This window comes from Triticum dicoccoides, chromosome 2B, assembly GCF_002162155.2.
Source record: "Triticum dicoccoides isolate Atlit2015 ecotype Zavitan chromosome 2B, WEW_v2.0, whole genome shotgun sequence".
NCBI classification, from domain to species: Eukaryota; Viridiplantae; Streptophyta; class Magnoliopsida; order Poales; family Poaceae; genus Triticum; species Triticum dicoccoides.
The window spans coordinates 87,986,777-88,006,949 of NC_041383.1; positions in this window are offsets into that span (position 1 = coordinate 87,986,777).

Here is a 20,173-nt window from a genome sequence, read left to right on the forward strand (position 1 = left end):
ATCTTCTTGGCGCTGGGGCCAGCCGACTCCATTTTCCTTGTGGGCGTCGCGCCGAGATCACGGGTTTGAGCAGAGTAGCGAGAGATGAGCCTGGTGGCAGTGCGAGTGGGGAAGGAGGGCTGGGGATTTCTGTAGGAGTGGAAGATCACGGATTTCTGTAGGGTCGTTATGGAGTAAATTAAGGAGATTTTTTTTCGCTGTGTACATCCGCCAAATTAGACGATGCGGTACTGGATGCAGACACTCACATTAAACTAAGATTCAGAAGATACGGTATGCATACTAACATTTAGAAGAACAAAAGTTCAGCATGTCTATGCATCTCAATGATTCACCATACTATAACCAATACAAATATGTGAGAAGGTGTGGAAATAAAGAAAATCGGTCGATGCTTCTCTGAGCAAAGGCCCTCCCTGTGCACGCATTAATTTCCTGGGCATGCTTGTTTCTTCTCAATGTTGCGAGCACTTTGAGCATGTTGGCAACTCCACGGCTAGCTAGTTGCCTCATCTTGCAATTGATGTTGACACATTTGCAGCAAACACATGAGGCAATAGAGATGACTCAACATGAGTCCATATTGTGTAGTTCCCATGAAATCATATTCATTGTCCTGAATCAGATAAGATAGGAAAATAGTAGCTATACTTAAACGGTGTTGCAAAACAGTAGCACATATCAATAGCTCGGCATGACAAAACACGATCATCTGGACGAAGGGGATACTAACCTGCCTGAGGAAGATTATATATAATTTCATAAGTCCTTGGTTGATTTCCACCTTCGGCTGCACTACTTGTTTGCTCCTCCACACATGACACGATAGTTCCGCACTGCATTCAGCAAGTCAACGTACGAATAAGCTAATTTCATCTTGCGGTGGTCATTGTACCTAGTTACGAATGTAGGAATACTTGGAGCACCATGAGGTTAGCTGACAGCAGGTAGATGTAGCCATATAAATTTTGTGTGGTGCTACCAAAATTGATGTTTGTATCCCTTCCCGTTATGAGAATTCTTCTTGAACTTGGTACAATGTGACGGCTTGTTCTTTTCATCAAACTTGCCTTTCCCCTGAGATTTGTTCTTGTTGTTTTGGGGCTGGTTGGGCTGGAAGTTCTTCTCGTGTACCATGTGGGCACTAGAAGCTCCCTCAGCGACCCGAGCACATGTGTCTTTTGCTCTCGCCTTCTTCTCAAAATCAAGAGTGCTAATGAGATCCAAAATAGAAAGCTCATGTCTCTTGTTTTTAGAGAAGTAGCAAAATCGTTCCACGAAGGTGGAAGCTTGGCAATGATGGTCCCAGCAACAAATTTTTCCGGCAACACACACTTAAAGTACTCCAGTTCCTTAGAGAGTGACTGTATCTCATGAGTCTCCTGAACAACAGAGCGCTCATCAGTCATCTTGTAGTCACAGAATTGCTCCATGACGTAGAGCTCGTTGCCAGCGCCTGAGGGCCCAAACGTGGCCTCAAGCTCAGCCCATATCTCTTTGCCGCTGTCAAACGACATATATGAATCCACAATGGAATCATCAAGAACACTCAGCAGGGCGGCTGTGAAGAGGGTATCCATGTTCTGAAAACCTTCCTGTTGTGTAGGATTAAGATCACCCTCAGGCTTACCCTTAGTGGCGTCATAGCACTACATGATCTGAAACAAATATACTACTCTTTTGCGCCACCTTTTATATTGCACCCTCTTAAAAGTAGGCGGCTTCAAAAGCGCAACAAAACCACTCGGAGTAAATTGCCTGTAATCAGGTTTTTGGATTGGATTGTTGAATATCTGAGCAATTTAGTATGAGATTTAATCCGAATCAGCAGTAAATAGATCATGACGACAATTGCAATTATCAAAGTAATGATGCGGACTAAACTAGGAGGACAGAATCACATACTCTACAGCGGGAGCATAATCGATTTGGTTGATGTTGTCACTCATGTTGTTGATGAAGAGGTTACCGAGGTTGGGGAAGAAGGCTGTCATTGAGGAAGTCGTCGCTAGTAGCAGTCACTGGAGTGTGCTCCCTAAAAACCTGATCGCCAATCTGCCGTACAGGATCACGAAAGGCGGGGTTCGGAGGACTGCTGTCCCTTCTTGTGGTGCACGCCGGAAGGAGGACTGGAGAAGAATTGTGTGGCAGCTCTAAGATCTGGAACGGTGTGAAACCATATGATACAGTGGCTGCTAGGGTAGAGCATGTCAGGTCGGTCGTGCGAGTATAATAGTAGGCCTTTGGCCCCCAAACCCCACGTCCAAGTCAATAATAGCTCACAAAAAAGTCAATAATAGCCCCACCAAGGTTTGTCTCAAAAAAAACCCGGAGTAATTAAGGCGTCTGTTAGTCCCTTTAGTATAAATAATATATCATTAATAATGGCCCCACCTTTTGTCTCACAAAGTATGTTGGAGTACAATCGGCTACACATTTATAATCTGCTTCTCTTCTCTCTCCTCTTCTCTCTCCTTCAGCTAAGCACAAATACTATATTTAAATCCTTATAGCCTGCTTATGTCATCTAATTGTAGTACTTGCTCTAAAGTTACTCTCCACTGTGTAGTCCAAAATGCCGGCGTGCAGCGGGCGGTGCCCACGGTCGGCGTGCCGCTTCAACGACGGTAGTAGTGAGAGGTCGCGTTGCCCTGACTTGCCATCAATGTGGAGCGGCGGGCTCAGCTGGCGCCCGACGGGAAGCGCGCGCGGGAGGGGGAGGGGTTTTTGTTAGGCCAAGAAGGTGAGAAGCCATCTTGGGATCGGTCCGGACGGGGAAATATCATGTGCTCCCATACTCTGCATATGACACTAGTCTATGTTACTACTCCCTCCTGTCCGGTTTATAGAGATGTTTAGAGTAACATAGTAATATGTTACAGTATAAGTTACTCCCCACTATGAACAGCCTTGGCCTCTCCCAGTGCTCCACCATGTATAGCTGCTAAGCCTGCCACGTAGGCATAAAATATGATGTGGCACCAATAAACTAAGCACCTATGCATTGAAGACTTGAGTTACTAAGCCATTTAATGCACTTAACACCTCATCTAAGCACATCTAAGCACTTACTAGCACCCCCTTGACCGTGGACCTTGATGGTGTACGTCACCTTGTGTCTCATAATTTTCCTCGTCATCATTTGAGTCCTAGAAGATCTCACCCACATCATCATTAGCATGCAGCTGCCTTGATAGGCAACATGTACAGAAGGAGTAGAGGCGACTGGGGACACACCACCACCACGTCGTGGGCACTCCGTACGTGCTCGTGTCCATGCAGTCTGCATGTTTTTCCATCGGTGCTAGCTCAAAGGATGAGGCTGCGGTCGTCTTCGTCTCCAACTAGTCGTTGAGCAACGATGGCAAAGAGGTGCCGCAAGAGATGCGTAGGCGCCGTTGCGTGTGAGTTTCACCGTAGCACGATGAACCGGACCGCCGCGGATGGCGCACGCCTCCATGCAGCATGCATGCGTAGGCGCCGTTGAGTGTGTGCGCATGCATGTGTTATTCACGTGCATTTTGTGGCCGAGCGTGTGTGTACATGCGTTGTGTGCTCCATGCTGTGCGCGTATGTGCATGAGTTGGATCAAATGGAGGTGTGTTGGCTTGTCTACATGCATGGCTGCATGTGTCCTGTACATGTGTGGCTTCTTGCGTGGTTATCAATAATTCTATATAAACTACTCCCTCCGTTCCTAAATATAAGTCTTTCTAGCCATTTCAAATAGACTACAACATACGGATGTTTGTAGACATATTTTAGAGTGTAGATTCACTCATTCTGTTTTGTATGTAGTCCATTATTGAAATCTCTAAAAAGACTTACATTTGGGAACGGAGGGAGTATAAGACATCTTCAACTTAGCATCATGATGTAACGTTTCTAGTGGTTAGCAAAAAGTTCATGTTCTTTTATTTGTTTATAGGTGGGTAGGCGTCAAAAAACAGGGGAAAAAGCGCAAGGTTCCTTGCTCCTTCTCGATCGTCGGGAATCTATGCTCTTCAACTATTTTCTTTTACATGAGCTTTGTTCATCCTTTTCCCAACATGCGAGACATCTAGCATCAAGGTGCATGTGTCATGCAAGAAAATGGAGATAATCAGATAAGCTGTGCATAAGTGAGTCGTTCACTTCTATGGCACCTATGCAATGTTTTTTCTCCTCGATGGCACGTGAATAGTGCACGTACTCAACGACGGAGCACGGGATGGTAGCAATGACATGGTCAACCCTTTTTTGGAAAGAGTACGTACTAAATAACTTTGATGTGTCCCGTCAACTCGCAGAACGACGAGAAGCTTGATTACGCCTTCTCCCTCGCCAACGCATGCGCGGTGGCTCGTAGCACGAGGAGAAACTTTTCCTTACAAGCGGTGGACGTGCAGCAGTTCATTTGTTGTCAGATAGCCAGAAGTACTACTGTAGAACCATCGACTTCCGGAAGAGGCAAAGAGCCAAGCGCAAGGTCACCTACTAACCTTAGGCTAGGCGTAGTGGGAGTAACATAAGTAGGGGTACCTCCTTGTTTTTATTCTAGAAACAACCACACGCGAATATCGAGGTGCTAGTTACATAGAACAAATTTCCTCGAGTCCGTGCTCAGCCCTCCTCTATCTCTCTTCTCAGCCAGCCAGCGGACACGCGGAGCCCATCATCTGTTTGCTCACATGCGGTCCCACATGTCAGTGAAAACGCAAGAGGACCCACTGAACCTACACATATTTGACCTCGACATGCTGGTGATGAAAAACAAATCCAGTAAAGATCTTCAGTGGCCGCTTTTGGAGTTACTCAAGAGTAGTAAGATTATATTTACAGTTTAACCCAAGATGCACATCACGTGGCTTCAACTACCACTCTATTTTCTTGCATGACACAACCTGGATGCTGGATGTCCCATGTGTCGGCAAAAGGAGGAAGAACCTGACCTAATCTTTGGTTGTGCTCTCTGATTAGACTAGTTGTGCAAACTAAAAAATTTTATTGTGTAATAGAATGGATGCAAGTTTTGGTATTGGGAAGAAGAGTACATCGATATATTGATAGAGCGCAATTTAGTAGATGTTCTAGCACTTTTAGCTAGCATAGAGGCTAGAGATGAGACTAGTGCACTTGTTGATACTCCTACTAGAATATACGCTAGACATGAGACTAGATGTGAGGAAGCAATGTCTACTTCTTTACACTCGAAGAAGAAAGAAGCACGCAAGATCGAGCCTCCGCAGATCAATAATGAATGCATCGAGAAGGCACTAATCCAACTTACAGGAGCAGTTATGGAAGTTGGATATCTTCTAGTAAAATTTATTCTTGTGGTTCTTGTTTTCTTTGGTCTTTCTTTTCTAGTCAAAATTATCGTTGGAGTTCGAGCAAAATGGAGGTCCGTTTGGGGCCGTGCGTTGGAGTTGGCCTTACAAGTGGGACCGCAGTTGAGGAAACCGACTATCAGCAAACCCCCACCTCACCCGCTGCACTATGGCTGAAGTTAGAGAAACGATGAGGTTGAAGAGATTGCTCTAGCACGGACTCCAAGAAATAATATGGTGTCAGATGGATGTCATGGTGGTGGCGTGTGTCGTAGTCCTGGACGTGAATGCTTGTTCTGGCCCATGACACCCTACTACTCCTACTACTTATATAGTACTAGTATCGAGGATTCGAGGTGTTGGTTATGTACAGCGAACACATTAACATATGGCTACAACAAAAACACCCGCCCAACGCGCGAAGCATGTGAAGCTAGTACAAATAGTTTACTACCATTGTTGATTGGCCTCATCCCATAACCTGTTGCAATGCACGTACAATTCAATATTCAGAAAATATTTTTTTGCCTCGTCGCACCACTCACTCAGAGAAGCGACTCAAAATCCATTCATAAATTTAGTAAGTTTACCTCAGGCATATCATTTTATTACATACAATAGCTCATCAACCCACATCGACAACGAGGATACATTATAAATACTCAAGTTTTCATCACAGAAAAAATAAGAATTAATGAAATGAACTTCAACTCAACCAATCCTCGGTGTTGGAAACGCTTGCTTTGAACCACAACTGATTCTCTGGGACGGGCCATCTATTGTCAATCTCGAAACCAATGCAGGACTAATCATCCAGGCTGAAGCGGCCTACTATATCAGTACCAGGGTAGGGAACCACCTAAATGTCCGAGCTATAGACACAGTTGCTTCTCATAAATGGTACTAGTAACGTTGTGTCAACACCAGTTGGATTGCCTTTCCCCATCATTAGATAGTTTTGTCCAAGGAAGAGCGAGTTTTCTCCAAGACTCTCAATTCTGTACCAGGGAGAGGGTGTTGGCGCTAGCACACTAGTATCCATCCCGAATACCATGCAACAGGTGTTGGAATTGGTCTGGAGAGTGCGACCATGGGAGACAACACGTGCTCCCTCAGTAGTAACAAACTCAGTGCGCTGTATACAGATAAGAAGAGGTGATCCATCGGAATTAGTTGCCAGGCGCCACTGAGTATATACGTTCTGATCGTCCTCATGCTCGTGATCATCACCATCGTCATCTCCCCCTTAGTTATGAAAATTTTCAAGTATAGGTGGTGGAATGTTCATAGGACCTTGGAAACACAAGAAGAAGGTTAATTAGAAAGGGAACCTTGCTAACCCACATGCATGTGGATAAAAAATTATAATTATGGTGGAAGACAAACGTACCGAAACTACAAGGATCCCATGCAAAAATAGTGCCATGAGCGGTGGAAGCAAACACAAGACCCTCGTATTGAATTGCATCACAATACACATCCATGTATAGAAACTGAATTTTGAGCTATATCCATCAAGTCGAACCACAAAGACGGCAACAAGCTTGTCGAAGATAGCAACAACTTTATAGTTCTTGTAATTCCAAGAGTGGTTGGGAACTCAACAAATTGCTATCTTCCAAGAGTGTGCTCAACCTCTGGGCAGTCTGCTGAGATTTTTTGAAGTGGAACCCGGTGACGAGTGTACACATTCACAAGTTCCCACTCTCAGTTGTACCCAATATAAACAATCCAATCTCCATTTGCGTCGGCCCAATCCTTGCCCTCAAGCAATGGCATCTTAACATCATACGTATCATTATCAAGCGGCATCAACTTGCACATGGCGTGGCCTCCATCGTCCCCGTGCCAATAGTCATCAGGGTCACGGCGAAGAAGATATGGGAGACCAAACCGCTCCTTGACCCTTTGGTTCCTTGTAATCATGTTAATAGTTGAGTCAAGAATGGTTTTGAATGAACCTGCCATGCTATCCGAGGTGATGACGTCGCACCGATCAATGAGTTCCTGCACCACGTCATCTTTTAGATCGGGGCAAGAATAACGGGGTCGTTTCCGGCCTGTTCCCTCCATGGAGAAGACGATCGAACAATGGCAGAAGGAAGGGTGAAGTGCTGAAGGAAAATGAGGAGGGAGAGGAAGAGCGTGCGACGGTAGTTCCAAATCAAGAGGGAAAGGCGAAGAGTCGGTGGATGGTTGCCAGTTTGCCACGGTACACATAGAGGCGCCCCGGCCTACACGTCCGTTCGGAAATACTTGTAGAAAAGGACTCGCCGTCGTCTCACTGATATGTTGGAACAGGACCACATGTCAATGAAACATGGTGTGTAATTTCTCGTGCAAAATGCGATCGGGCCGTGTTGGCCCGAGGTGCCACATTAGTTTTTTTTTGAGGCATTAGTTATCGATCTTTATTTTTTAACATGCAATCTGAATGGATAGCTCCTGTGGTCATCACACATGAGCGGATATAGTGATGGTTGATTCGCTCGAGAAACTTATTACTGTGGCAATATGGGAGTACCAGCGGATTCAAGGAACAGAGAAATGATGGTTGCTTCATCCGAGCAACTTACTGTGGCGAAGGTGGGGCTCTGTGATTTGACTGCTCACTAGTCATTACTACTGGTGTGCAACGACCGGGGTGAATCTTTCCCTGAAATTGTGTTGTGCACTCAATATTGATGCATGGCAGGTGGAGCCGGATGAAGGATGTCCAACATGTCGGTGAAACGAAGTTGAATTGTTTCTGGCATTGATATCAACCCTTCAGCATTTGTTTATATTTACGCATAATTTTAATGAAATTGTACTTTGATGCTATGAAGGTTTTAACTTTGGTTCCCGCAGGAAAAAAAAGGTTTCAACTTAGGATTCATGTGTCTTGCCTCGAGATTATCTCGTTACAACATTCCATCAAATACAAATGAAACTACCATGGCAAATGCATGTCAATGGTTCGCAGATCAGTGCCAATATTCACATCACAACTGAAGACAAAGTTTTGAGAAGGTGTACAAATAAAGAAAAAAATATAATTGATCTATGTTGTTCGTAGGCATTGCTCCATTTCCTTGGCACAATGTTGATTGCTTGGCAGCTAGTTTCACCCAGCTCTGTGGCCAAAAAAGAGGTGTATGAAGGACACCACAATCCGATCATTTTGTGCAGCTCCACTAAAATCAAGCGGACCATCCCTGTTTGCAAAGATATCCCGTCAGTGTAATTACGATAATAGTGGAACTAGATGATGAAACATAACACACATAAATAGAAGCCGATCACCTCTACGATCTCTCTTTAGGACTAACTTCTTATTGGAGAGGTTAGGCACGGAGTTGATGAGGAGGACAGCAAAACCAATCTCCCTTTACGCAGTCCCACAGAAATGTAAAAATGTTGCCCGTGTGACATTTTGGCGGAACTGCACAAAACACTCTTTAGAAAAAAATTGATTTGTGCAGTTCACCAAAAGGTCGCAATAGCAACGAGGTGAAAACGGATAGCCCTGTTTGCAAAAGGAGGTCGAAATTAAACAATTACTGCCCAATAACACGAGTTGAAGACACATACGCCAACAAAAAAGAAGCATGTTCCATGTAATAAGGGAAAGATAGCACCTGGTGGTTTATCAAAAATGGTTTGAGGACGAGATTGCAAGATGGGAAGTACGCCGGCCGAGATATGATTTAAGCAAACAACTAAAGCAGATCCACATGCAGCAACGTGGTAAGATGGGCAGTGGAGCAAGGCCAGAGGAAGTTGTACCTGAGGGTCGTCGAGATGTTACTAGGAGGGCACCGGTGGCCAGGATCTGCCCATACTGCGGCAGCGAGCAAGTGGTGAAGGCCCTACCGCGCCAGAGCTTGGTCAGAGAGAACGGCGGGTATCGCAGATCGGGATGTGCTGCCTCGACGCCATCGAATGGAGAGACGATGCACATCCTCCCTTTCCGCCGGTGGACGGGATGCGGACGGATCACTGATCAACGCTGAGAGTGAGAGGCCACGGCCGCCTTGTGTGAGATGGTGTGACGAGGGACAAACCCACTTTTCCATTTTCCCCACGGCAATCGTTTTATATTCTGTATGTGCCACTGAGGAATATATAACTTTATTGAATGCTAACGCATCAAGTCGAACTTTGTTCCGTCTAGGCATGGTACCCGACCCTCCTTCGAGTAAACAACCACAACACGCCTCAAATTATCACGTGGCCTGCCTTTTCGTACGGAAATGAACTCCACTGTGTACCCGTGCGGGTGTGGCCGGGAACAAGACGTCAGTATGTCGTCCTGCGTGCACTTCTTCTTTAGGTGAAGGTACGTATGTGGGTGGGTGTGAGAGAGATGGTTTGTGCGAAACAGAGGCAATGTGTTGATGATATCTCAAACAAAAAAATGTAACATATGCAATGTGTGTGAAATGGAGTCATGGACGTGAGATATCGATAAAATTGAAAACAGGGATGAAGTGTGTGGCTGCGCGATCGATAAAGAGTGCCATCGAATTTGTGTTTGCCCACGTCAAAGATATAGGGTGGCTGGCCTACTGGAATTGTAGAGGGCAGAGGTGCAGTTTTTCTCTGTGGCATGGATACCTACCTACAACGTTCGTCTATCGGTTTGTGTGTGTGTGGGGGGGGGGAGGGGGCATAGACCGATCGACTAGTATATGTGTGGGGAAGGAGAAAGACATAGATATGTATTGAGGGAGATCGATCGACATTCATGGATATGTGTAGCAGAGAAATAAGGTTGGTACAAAAACAAAGGTAGAGCGTCGAAGGGTTGGTGGTGGAGTGGTGTCTCACAAATGGTGGCAGATGCCTGCTAGACAAACGGAGGGTATGAGTGCAATATCAATAAGAGAGGGTGGGGGATGTCTGTCTGTCTATGCACGTGCGTGTGAGAGACGGGTCAGGAGGTATTCAAGGATGATGAGGGGAGAAGATATGGTTGTGGTAAGCATACGTAACTACATAGGTAGATCAACCGTCGTGTGTCCGAGAAAGGGAGAGACATAACTAGCGAGGTAAGTGTATCGGTGCTTGGTGAAAACAAATTATAGTCAACCTGGCTATATGTAGGGAGATCAGTTCATATACATGCCTGCATGTGTTAGAAGCAAATAAGGTCCGGAGAGACAGACAGGGGGAGAGGGTGCGGCTAGGAGGTGGTGCGAGAGGCCTAGCATGTTGAGGCGGGAGGAGTGTGCGAGTATGTGATCAATGAAAAGAGGGGCGGGAGTGTGCACCTACATGGAATCGTATTTGACATAGGGGGGCATGGAAGGTGAGAAGAGAAGAGGGGAAGTATATATGTGTTTGTTCTAGGCACACTTGGCTAGTGAGGTATATCGACCGGTGTGTGCCGGAAAGGAGCCGGGGGCCTACACACACCATGGGTGGACGACCTAAAGAGAAATAATGAATGTGTGCAATGGAGGGGACGCTAAGGGTGGGTGAGAGGGGGGCGGGCGTGTGCATGCAAGATAGAAAGTTAGCGCTTGCTAGCTACAAATAGAAAAGGATCGTGAAGGTGTAAAAGACGAACAAAGATCATAATTCATTATAAAAAAGTGGATACGGATACTTGAAGAAGATATCATAATGTAAAACATTGATTATAATTTCTGCTAATGTGTGGCTTTTGCAACTCAGGTCTAAATACTTGTCATAATGTAGGGGGCGGGGCACTGTACTTTGTGTGATAAACATGGTGTACGTATGGAACATGCTTTAGATGATGAATATATAGTTAGTACATAAAATGTACTATTATTTGGAATCAACATCTAGTGTATTCAAAAAATAGAATTCGAGTTCATGTAGTACACATAGTTCATATCTATCTCTATAGTAATCATGTGGTGTGTTATTAAGGTAATACACGAATAATGGTTGAAGTTGGCAACAATCATGATTGTAGATTCTTATTGAAATAGATAAACAGATTCAAATTTAGTTCGAATTGCAGCGGTAGTATAGACATTTGGAATGCACTAAAATGTTGGTATGAGTAGGTTACATGCATTATACAGCAAGCAAAAAAATTTAATCGGACATAACATGGATTCATACTCCCTCCTTCCATCTATATAGGGTGTAATGAGTTTTTTTAAGACCGCGTGTGACTATTGAAAAGATTAATAGTACATGACATGCACAATGTGAAAATTATATCATTGAAAGAACCTTTCACAGACTAATTCAACGGTGTGCTTTGTGTAAGTTGCATGTCATATATTATTGCTCTAATATTTGGTCAAAGTTAGCATCAAAAAATGCATTAGGCCCTATATAGATGGAAGGAGGGAGTAGCTTTGAATAGCATTTGCATAGTAAAACGGGGCAAGACTCTCTCTTTGTGTGGTGTGAATAGTTTTAGTTTTTTTCTTTTTATTTTTGGTTGAGGGAAGTGCGAATTGATTTGGTACGTACAAGTACTATATTACTACATGTTAGGCTTGTCCCTAAAATTTAACCCGCGTCTTGTTATATCCCAAAAATTCAGATATCATTCTCCCAAAACTAGCGCCTTCACAACCCGCGCCTTGCTATTCCGAAATTACAACGCGCGTGAAAACTCCCTCCAGCTGCCAAGTCCCGACACGCGAAATCCCCCTTCTAACCCTGAGCCGAAAGGGCTGCTAGTTCAAATCGGTGGGGGGTACTTTTGTAACACACCCTACATTTTGGACAAGCGCGTCCTTAAGTCATGGTTCACCCCCTCCCATCTCCCCCTTTTCGCCATTTGAAATCCCAGGCCGCCATATCCTCTCCGCTCCAGCCGCGAAACCCAACCCTCCTCCGTCCGCCACCTCACCGCTGCCCAGCCAGAGCCTCTTCCTCGATGACATTGTCCACCGCAACAGCTCGACATCCCTCGTCCACCTCCCCGGATGAGGATATGTCGTCCATCTTGTTGTCCCGCCAGTTCAGCCGCTCCGTCCTCCACCTCCAAGGAGCTGCTCCAACGATTGCCTCGTCTATCACGGCTGCTCCATCCCCACAGCGCCGCTTTAACCTACTCCACCGAAACCACAGCATCCTCACTGACTCCTCGGACGAAGCCGAGGCCTACTCAGCGCCACCAAAGAGGTTGTACACTCATCGCATCGCACCTTCTCCTTAACTTGACCTCCCGGCACTGACGGTGCTCCATCCAGCACCCCCATGGAGCGGCTACCTTGAAGCCGGTGCCGCGGGCGACATCTCCACGGCGGCTCTCCCCCAGTGCGAGGCCCCTTCGGCGGCAGCGTACATACCAGCCGGATCTCCTGCTGCTGCTCCAGCTCTCGCTCACTCGCTCGCGCTGCTGCTGCTGCTCCTCCAGCTCCCGCTCGATCGCTCACTCACCCAGCTGCTGCTGCTGCTCTACTCTGATTTAGCCACACTTCAGTTGACTGAATCGACTTTTAGGTCAGTCAATTTTCAGGGGTTGGGGGGGCTCACTAGAGTTAAGGAAGAACCACCCGCATCGGGGACGGGGCTCGCCGGAGAGGTACCCCACTATCTATCTTAGGGTTCAGGGTGGGGGCAGGGGGCCTAGAGGTCTGGCCGAGCGGTGGTGGGGAATTATTTCGGGGCGGCGAGCCGGCGTTGGGGCCGACGGTTCGGCCGGTGGTGGCTGGCGGCTCAGCGGGGTGCAGGTTGAAGATGAACTGCATGCCCTCCCTAAACTACATGTTAATTGCCTCTCTACTACCATTCGTTCAGTTTCGACAGTAGCATTCAGATTCCACAGTAAATTTTAGTTTCGATAGTTAAGTTCAGAGTCAACAGTTTTTACCTCATCTACTGTAGTCAGGTTGTTTTTGGTGATGTAAAGTTTACATCTATTTTACATCATCTATTGGAGATGCTATTAGAATCCCACTTGAGATTGACGATGTATGTATTGTGTTGCTTCAGTCTTGACGTCTTACGGCTCACCGGAGCTGCTCCAACGATAGAACGATCCATCACAACAGAGCAGTGCCCTGGACCCTGTCTACAGATTCCTCATATCTTCCTCCACACCTCCGACAGCCACCTCTGCCTGAACTGCTTCAGTGACCAACCCAATGATGCTGAGGTCTACACGGCTACGACAAAGAGGTTGTACACTTGTTGCATCACTTATTACTGTAGATCCATGTCGATCCATTAGGGCTATTTTGGTTCAACGGAAAAACATAGCAATAGGGAATTTTCCAATGGCACTCTACTATTCAATTGTGGATGCATTTTGTTGAAAGGAATGAAGAAAAACATCCACCTGGACCTACTTTTCAAAATCCTACGCATGAAAACAAGACCAAGTGCATTAGTGGAAGAATAACATTCTAACTGTACACGCTTTGATATGGTTTCACTTGGCCTTGTTTCTTTGCATTCCTCTGCTCTTCCAATTCCTGTAAACCAAGCACCCAAGTTGACAGAAATCATGTGTTTACAAATGCTTTGTTTACCTTGTGCATTCCTATCCTATTCTCGTGTTTTTCCTATCCCTGCGTTTTTGGAATCATGCAAGCCAAATGAGCCCTTACAAAATTACTTTAGTTACAGGTAGGTGTCGAAGGGAACTTTGTGTGGTTTGTCCTGCTCCTGCCGCGACGTCTTCCACCTCACTTGAGCTGCTCCATCGACAGAAGCATCCACCAAACCAGACATCATGACTCATGACCGTCTTTCGCCGCCTCAGATCTCCTTCCCTGCCGCCAGCACCCATCCCAACGGCATCACCATCATCGACTCAGCTGATGAACCTGAGGAGTACACGGGTCCACAAGAGAGGTCGCACTCTTTTGTTTCTGCTTATGTTATGCATTGCTTAAAATTACCTGCTACTTTATCATCCTGTTCAGCTCTTGGACTCCCAAGTCAGGTCCAAATTAATGTTCAAACTTGAGTTCTAAATTAGTTGTGCGGCACATATCGAGGCAACAATGAATAGTATGGCTGTCTAATATCTGGTTCACCTAGGGTATGCCTATGTTGTTCATCTTGGGTGGGAAACAAATAGTAAAGCAATCATCATCTGTATTTTTATTAAATTAAATCAATCATCAGCTATCATTATTTTTGGATCCATCCACTGGTTGTTACCATCACTCTAAATTTCTGCATGCTCTCCTTACATAATCTCACCATATTTTTTCGTATGCATGTCAGATATGGTACACAGTCATGCTGAACATGTAGAGAAAAAGAGAAGAGTTTTGCGCGGCAATACAATGTCATGCAAACATCGCTCATGGTCGGTCCAATGGCAAACCCTCCCCACCTCTCTCCAAATTGTAATCCAGAGGAAGATATCTGTTCTGAGGCGGATTCAGACGCCGCTGACCATTCCTATTTACCCCCCAAGGTGTTTGCTCTACCTTGGCATGATGATGTTAGTCATATCATGCATATGTTGCCTTGCAGTGCCTACTTTTGACATCATATATGTCATCTCCTTAGTTTAGACATGTTCTGTAATGCCACTTGTTTAGTTTCTATATCATATATGGGAATTATGCAGTCTTATGTCTTTTAGCCAGACATAATATATGTGAAATGTGCAATGCCATCTTGTTTAACCAGACATCATATATTTGAATGATATCTTGCCCATCCTTTTATTCGTTACATTTCCATTTGTCGATAATGTTTGTACATTAAACTACTCTTCCTGTGAATCAGCCATTTGGGTGGGAGATGGAAAAATCTGGAGTGAAAACAAGGCCTTTAGAGCAGATAGTGCTACTTGTCGAAGCAGATCTCTTGTTGGGTCCTGATAGCTCCTCAGAGATGGATTCAGAGACAGATGACCAGTCCTATTCCCCACTAAGGTGTATGCTCTAACTTGGCATGGTTATACTGCTCATATCATGCATGTGGTGTCTTGCATTGCATAGTAATTTAGACATCATATACACAATATTCAACACCATGTTCTTAGTTAAGACATCATATCGAATGCCCTCTGTTTAGCATGTAAATCACATATGTGAATTAAATGATGTGATCCTAATTACTTAGATAACATGTAGGTGAATTATGTCATGCAATCCTATTTAGTTATTCATCATATCTTTGAATTATGTTATGCTATGCTATCCAGTTTAGATAGACATCATATATGTGAAATTATGTCATGCTATCCGTTTTAGTTAAACAATATACATGTCAACTATTTCATGCCCTCTTTTTTCCACACTATCTATTGCATCTATCTCTCATACAATGTCTGTACATTCAACTATGTTTCCTGGTTATCATCCATTTGAATACCTCTTGGTGGGAAAATGCCAGTATCTAGCGGACTAAAAATACGATCTTCAAATAAAATAGTGCTACCTCTTGGTGGAAATAGCACCCCGGTTGTACATGCACAAGAGCCAGCCCTACCACACATAACCCAAACTCTCACAGATTGTACCCCTACTGCGATGGACAGAGAACCAGCTTCACCCAATCTAACCCCAACCCTAGCCGATAGTAACCCAGTTCCTGTTGACACAACACCATCTCCACCACAGAGCTCCCAAACAAGAGTAGTTAGTAAGGCAGCTCCAGTCCTCAAAGGGCCAGTACTATCACGGCGAACCCCAACTCCACCAGTTAGTACGCCTATTCCTATGGAGAAAGCACAAACAGCTAGTCGTAGTTTAGCATCTATCGCATTTGATGTTATTAAATCGGATGTGCGTATCTTCCCATCTTGGAAATATTATACTGAAGATGAAGGAAAATGCCAGTTGCAAGTGTTTGTCCAGGAGTTATGTGTAAGTAATGTTATTCATGGCAATTACTTTGCTTCGTCCCATACATCCTACCTCCATGATGGTTATAATATAGCAAATTTTCCCATTTTTCTCTATAGAGAAGGACCGATTTGGAAACTCAGGATGAGGTAACCTGTGCTAATACCTCTGCTATCTTCAAGAATGATTGGTGGCAGTATCGGAATGACCTGAAGAAAACGTACTTCACTGGCAAAGAAACTCATCAAATTCCGTTACATTCTCCTGAGACACATTTACTGGACGATGACTGGGAACTCCTTGTTCTGTAGTGGTCCCGAACCAAGAATGTGGTAAGGTTTATGCGCTCATTTTCTAATTTGAAGTATTATATTCTTGCATCTTACTGTACTCTGTTCATGTAGAACAAGTGCCTAAACCTGAAGAACAACTGTTCTAATTTACGATTCCATTGTTATCATAGTTCAAAAAGCGTTGGGCGTTAATTGTGCGTTTTGTCACCGCCTTGCACTTTACTGACCAAAGCGCATGCTTATGCGCAGTTATGCACAGATTAAGCGTAGTTATGCGCAATGCGTTTTGCCAACGCCTAGAGCCTAGGCGCGCCTTTTTTAACTATGATTGCTTTGCTCCTGTATCACTGTATTTACTCATAAAAACTTATTTTTAAATTGAAGGATCCAATTGAAACTCCAATGGCACAGCAGGTATGTTCACGCATGTTCCTTTAACAGGTTTGCTCTTATCAATAGCTCTATTGATTTCAATTTCAATTGTGGATACAGTTGACTTTCATATCATGCACATTACTAGCATCACAATAGAGCCAATAGTGTTGTTGTACATGTAGACCCGTGGTACCCACCTGAAATCTTGTTGTGCCGTGTAGTTTCCCACGCTTTGTATTCTTTCACTACTGCTTTGTCTTGAACTGATATGATTTGAACCATGTCTCTATTTTGATTTGGCAAGACAATGCAGTGACCATAGGACATAGATATATGTTTATTTGATGTTTTTATTATGTACTAGTACTTTGCAATAGAAGACTTGGTAGTTTAATCCTGTCCACCTTACTAATGAACTGGTTCACCGAAATGAGTTTCATATACTAGTACATGCTAAACTTGTTATGTGTCTGCTCGTTTCTTCTTTTAGAATGCTGACAGAATATTGGGAAAGAGTGCCTTATTAAGCAATGGTAAAGGAAGTAATGCAGATAAGGTTCAGGAAGACTATCTTGAAGACAGTGAGACAACCCCAAAGTCCTGTCTTGGTTTAGTGTTCGAGTTACTGGCCACTACCTCTTGCACAAGCTATTCAAACACTATCTGAATCAGTTCGATTTCTTGAATCTCAACTACAAGCTGAAAGACATCGATCAATTGTGCTGCGACAAGAAGCGGAAGGACTACGGAAGTCCGTGGAGCATTCAGATGCATACTTTCTGGTGCAACAGCAAGCGTTGGAGGATTTTAGCGCCAAACAGGACAAAGCTAATAAGCTTGCTAAGCTTATTGCCAGCATGGTGGATACCCAGGATAACGTTTCTTGAGCTCTTCTGAAGTTGTTTCAGTTATGCTCTTGTTTTGCTACCGCGTTTATTTGCACGGGTGGCCAATTTTGACGGCCGGTGTATCTAATATGCTGCTTTGTTCCCTATATTTGCACTGGTGGCGAACTTTCATGCCCAGTGGATGTAATATGTGTAATAGTGATAATAGGCTAGCGTTAATTGCTTGCTTATTTATTTCCTTATTATCTTGTTTAGTTGTTTGCTTGTAGTCACTTCAATTCTTTTTCTGTGTTTTTCGAGTGGACACAATAGCCTATTTTTGGTAACTAGGCCAAAATAATCATGGAAACACACGGACTATTGTAACCATGGGCCTCTTGCAGGCTGTATGATCCATGGGCCTTCTTCTGGTCGTAGGATCCATTGGCCTTCTATACGGACCATAGGATCCATTGGCCTTCTATACAGGCCTTAGGATTCATGGGCCTTCTACGGGCCGTAGGGTCCATGGGCCTTCTATGGGCCGTACGACCCATGGGCTTTCTATGGGCCGTAGGATCCATGGGCCTCATACGGGTCGTAGGATCCATGGGCCTTCTACGGGGCGTATCATCATTTTGCCAATCATAGGCCGTACTATTCGTGGACCATAACGGGCCGTTAATAGGGCGTATTTGATAACTGTATGAAAACAGCCCAACGGGTTTTTTTTACATGAAAACGGCCCAACGTATTAACGGTCCACAAACGGGCTGACTGTAATGACAGGCTGAATTTGGCCCACAAGCAGAAAATGACAGTACGTATGTAACCGAATGCTGCAACTGAGCCCAAGAATCAATGGGCCCTAAGAAGGCCGAAAGATAACTTGGGATGGAAATGATCCAAAGGAATAATGGGCCGTTAATGGGTATAAAGTGATACACTATTCATTACGGGCCAGTTTCACCACGGGCCGTTAATGGGCCAAGAGTTACAAAGGGCCTCATATGGGCCGAAAGAAGTCATGGGCCACACATGGGCCGGAAGTTAAAACGGGCTGGAATCATATTGGATGGCCCAGATGACACTACTGGGCCTAATTCGGAGAGGTCGTAACGGCCCCTGGTTAGCGGGCTATAAATGGGCTATATGCGAACAGGCCATTAACAGGCTTTCCGTGGGCCAGCCCGCGACTTTTTGACCAAGTCAAACGGGTTGGCCTTTTCACAGGAATGGGCCTCTGTTCGGCCGTGCCACGTGTCGCCGTATCATAGGCGCCTTCGGTCCAATGAGTGTATGGCATCTGTCCCAACGGTGAGCCGACACGTGTTTCCTCCAGCCAATGATGATTTTACACGTGGAAAATCGGTCGGGGCTCTTAACGGGTTATCGGATCCAAAACCGGACCCGATAGCTTAACGGCGTTCCATTACGGTGGATGTCATGTGTCGGTCACCCTTGAGGAAAGCACTTTTGTGACGCGTGATTTATCGTCATGGAAGTGGACACTTCCGTGATGATAATTTTGGTAATGTCATGGAACACTTCTACGACAACACATGTATGAGTATATTGATTCTGTCATAAAATCGTCAAGGAAGTACATGCATGACAAAAAACGCTACCTACTGTGACAAACACGTATCATCACGGAAGTGTATTTTTTGTAGTGTTGATCCTCCATGGCCTTCTTGATCCGATCATTCTTGTTGATCTCCTCGGGTTCTTCTCTCTTCAACTCTATCTTCAATAGCCACGCATCCTTGTCTTCATTGTTGGAGGAGGGTGACGTCATGATGCCTGGCCTTGACAAATCTGACAGAGAACATCTCGAAACAAAGACAGAGGATATTTGCGTGATACGGTGGTCAGAACCTTAGGAAGATTAAATAATAAATTTTTACCGACCGAAAGAAGTATTGTGCAAGAAAATGGAGTCCGGAGAGCACACGAGGTGCCCACGAGGTAGGGGGTGTGCCCAGGGGGTAGGGCGGTCCCTCCACCCTCGTGGATGTCTCTTGTCCTTCCGGGACTACTTCTTATTTTCCTATTTTCTGAAATATTCCAAAACAGAGAAAAAAATGCTATTAGAACTATTTTGGAGTCAGTTTACTTACCGTACCACATACCTATTCCTTTTTGGAGTCTGAAACATTCTGGAAAGTGTCTCTTAGGTATTCCTCCATGGTTACGGTTTAGATAACATTAGTTTCAACATTTGTAGGGTTACCTGAGATATAATGTTTGATTCTTTGACCGTTCACCACCTTTGGATTTGTGCCTTTGAAGTTGTTGATTTTTATGGAACCGGAACGATAGATCTCCTAGATAACGTAAGGACCTTCCCATTTAGAGAGAAGTTTTCCTGCAAAAAATCTTAAATGAGAGTTGAATAGCAACACATAATCACCTATGTTAAACTCATGATTGTGTATCCTTTTGCCATCCATCTTTTAACTTTTTCTTTAAACAGTGTGGCATTCTCTTGTGTTCTCCATTCATCAAGTGAGCTAATGTCAAACAACCTCATCTCACTGGCAAGTTTGAAATCATAATTGAGCTCTTTAATGGCCCAATATGCCTTATGTTCTAGTTCGAGAGGTAAGTGACATGCTTTTCCATAAACCATTTTA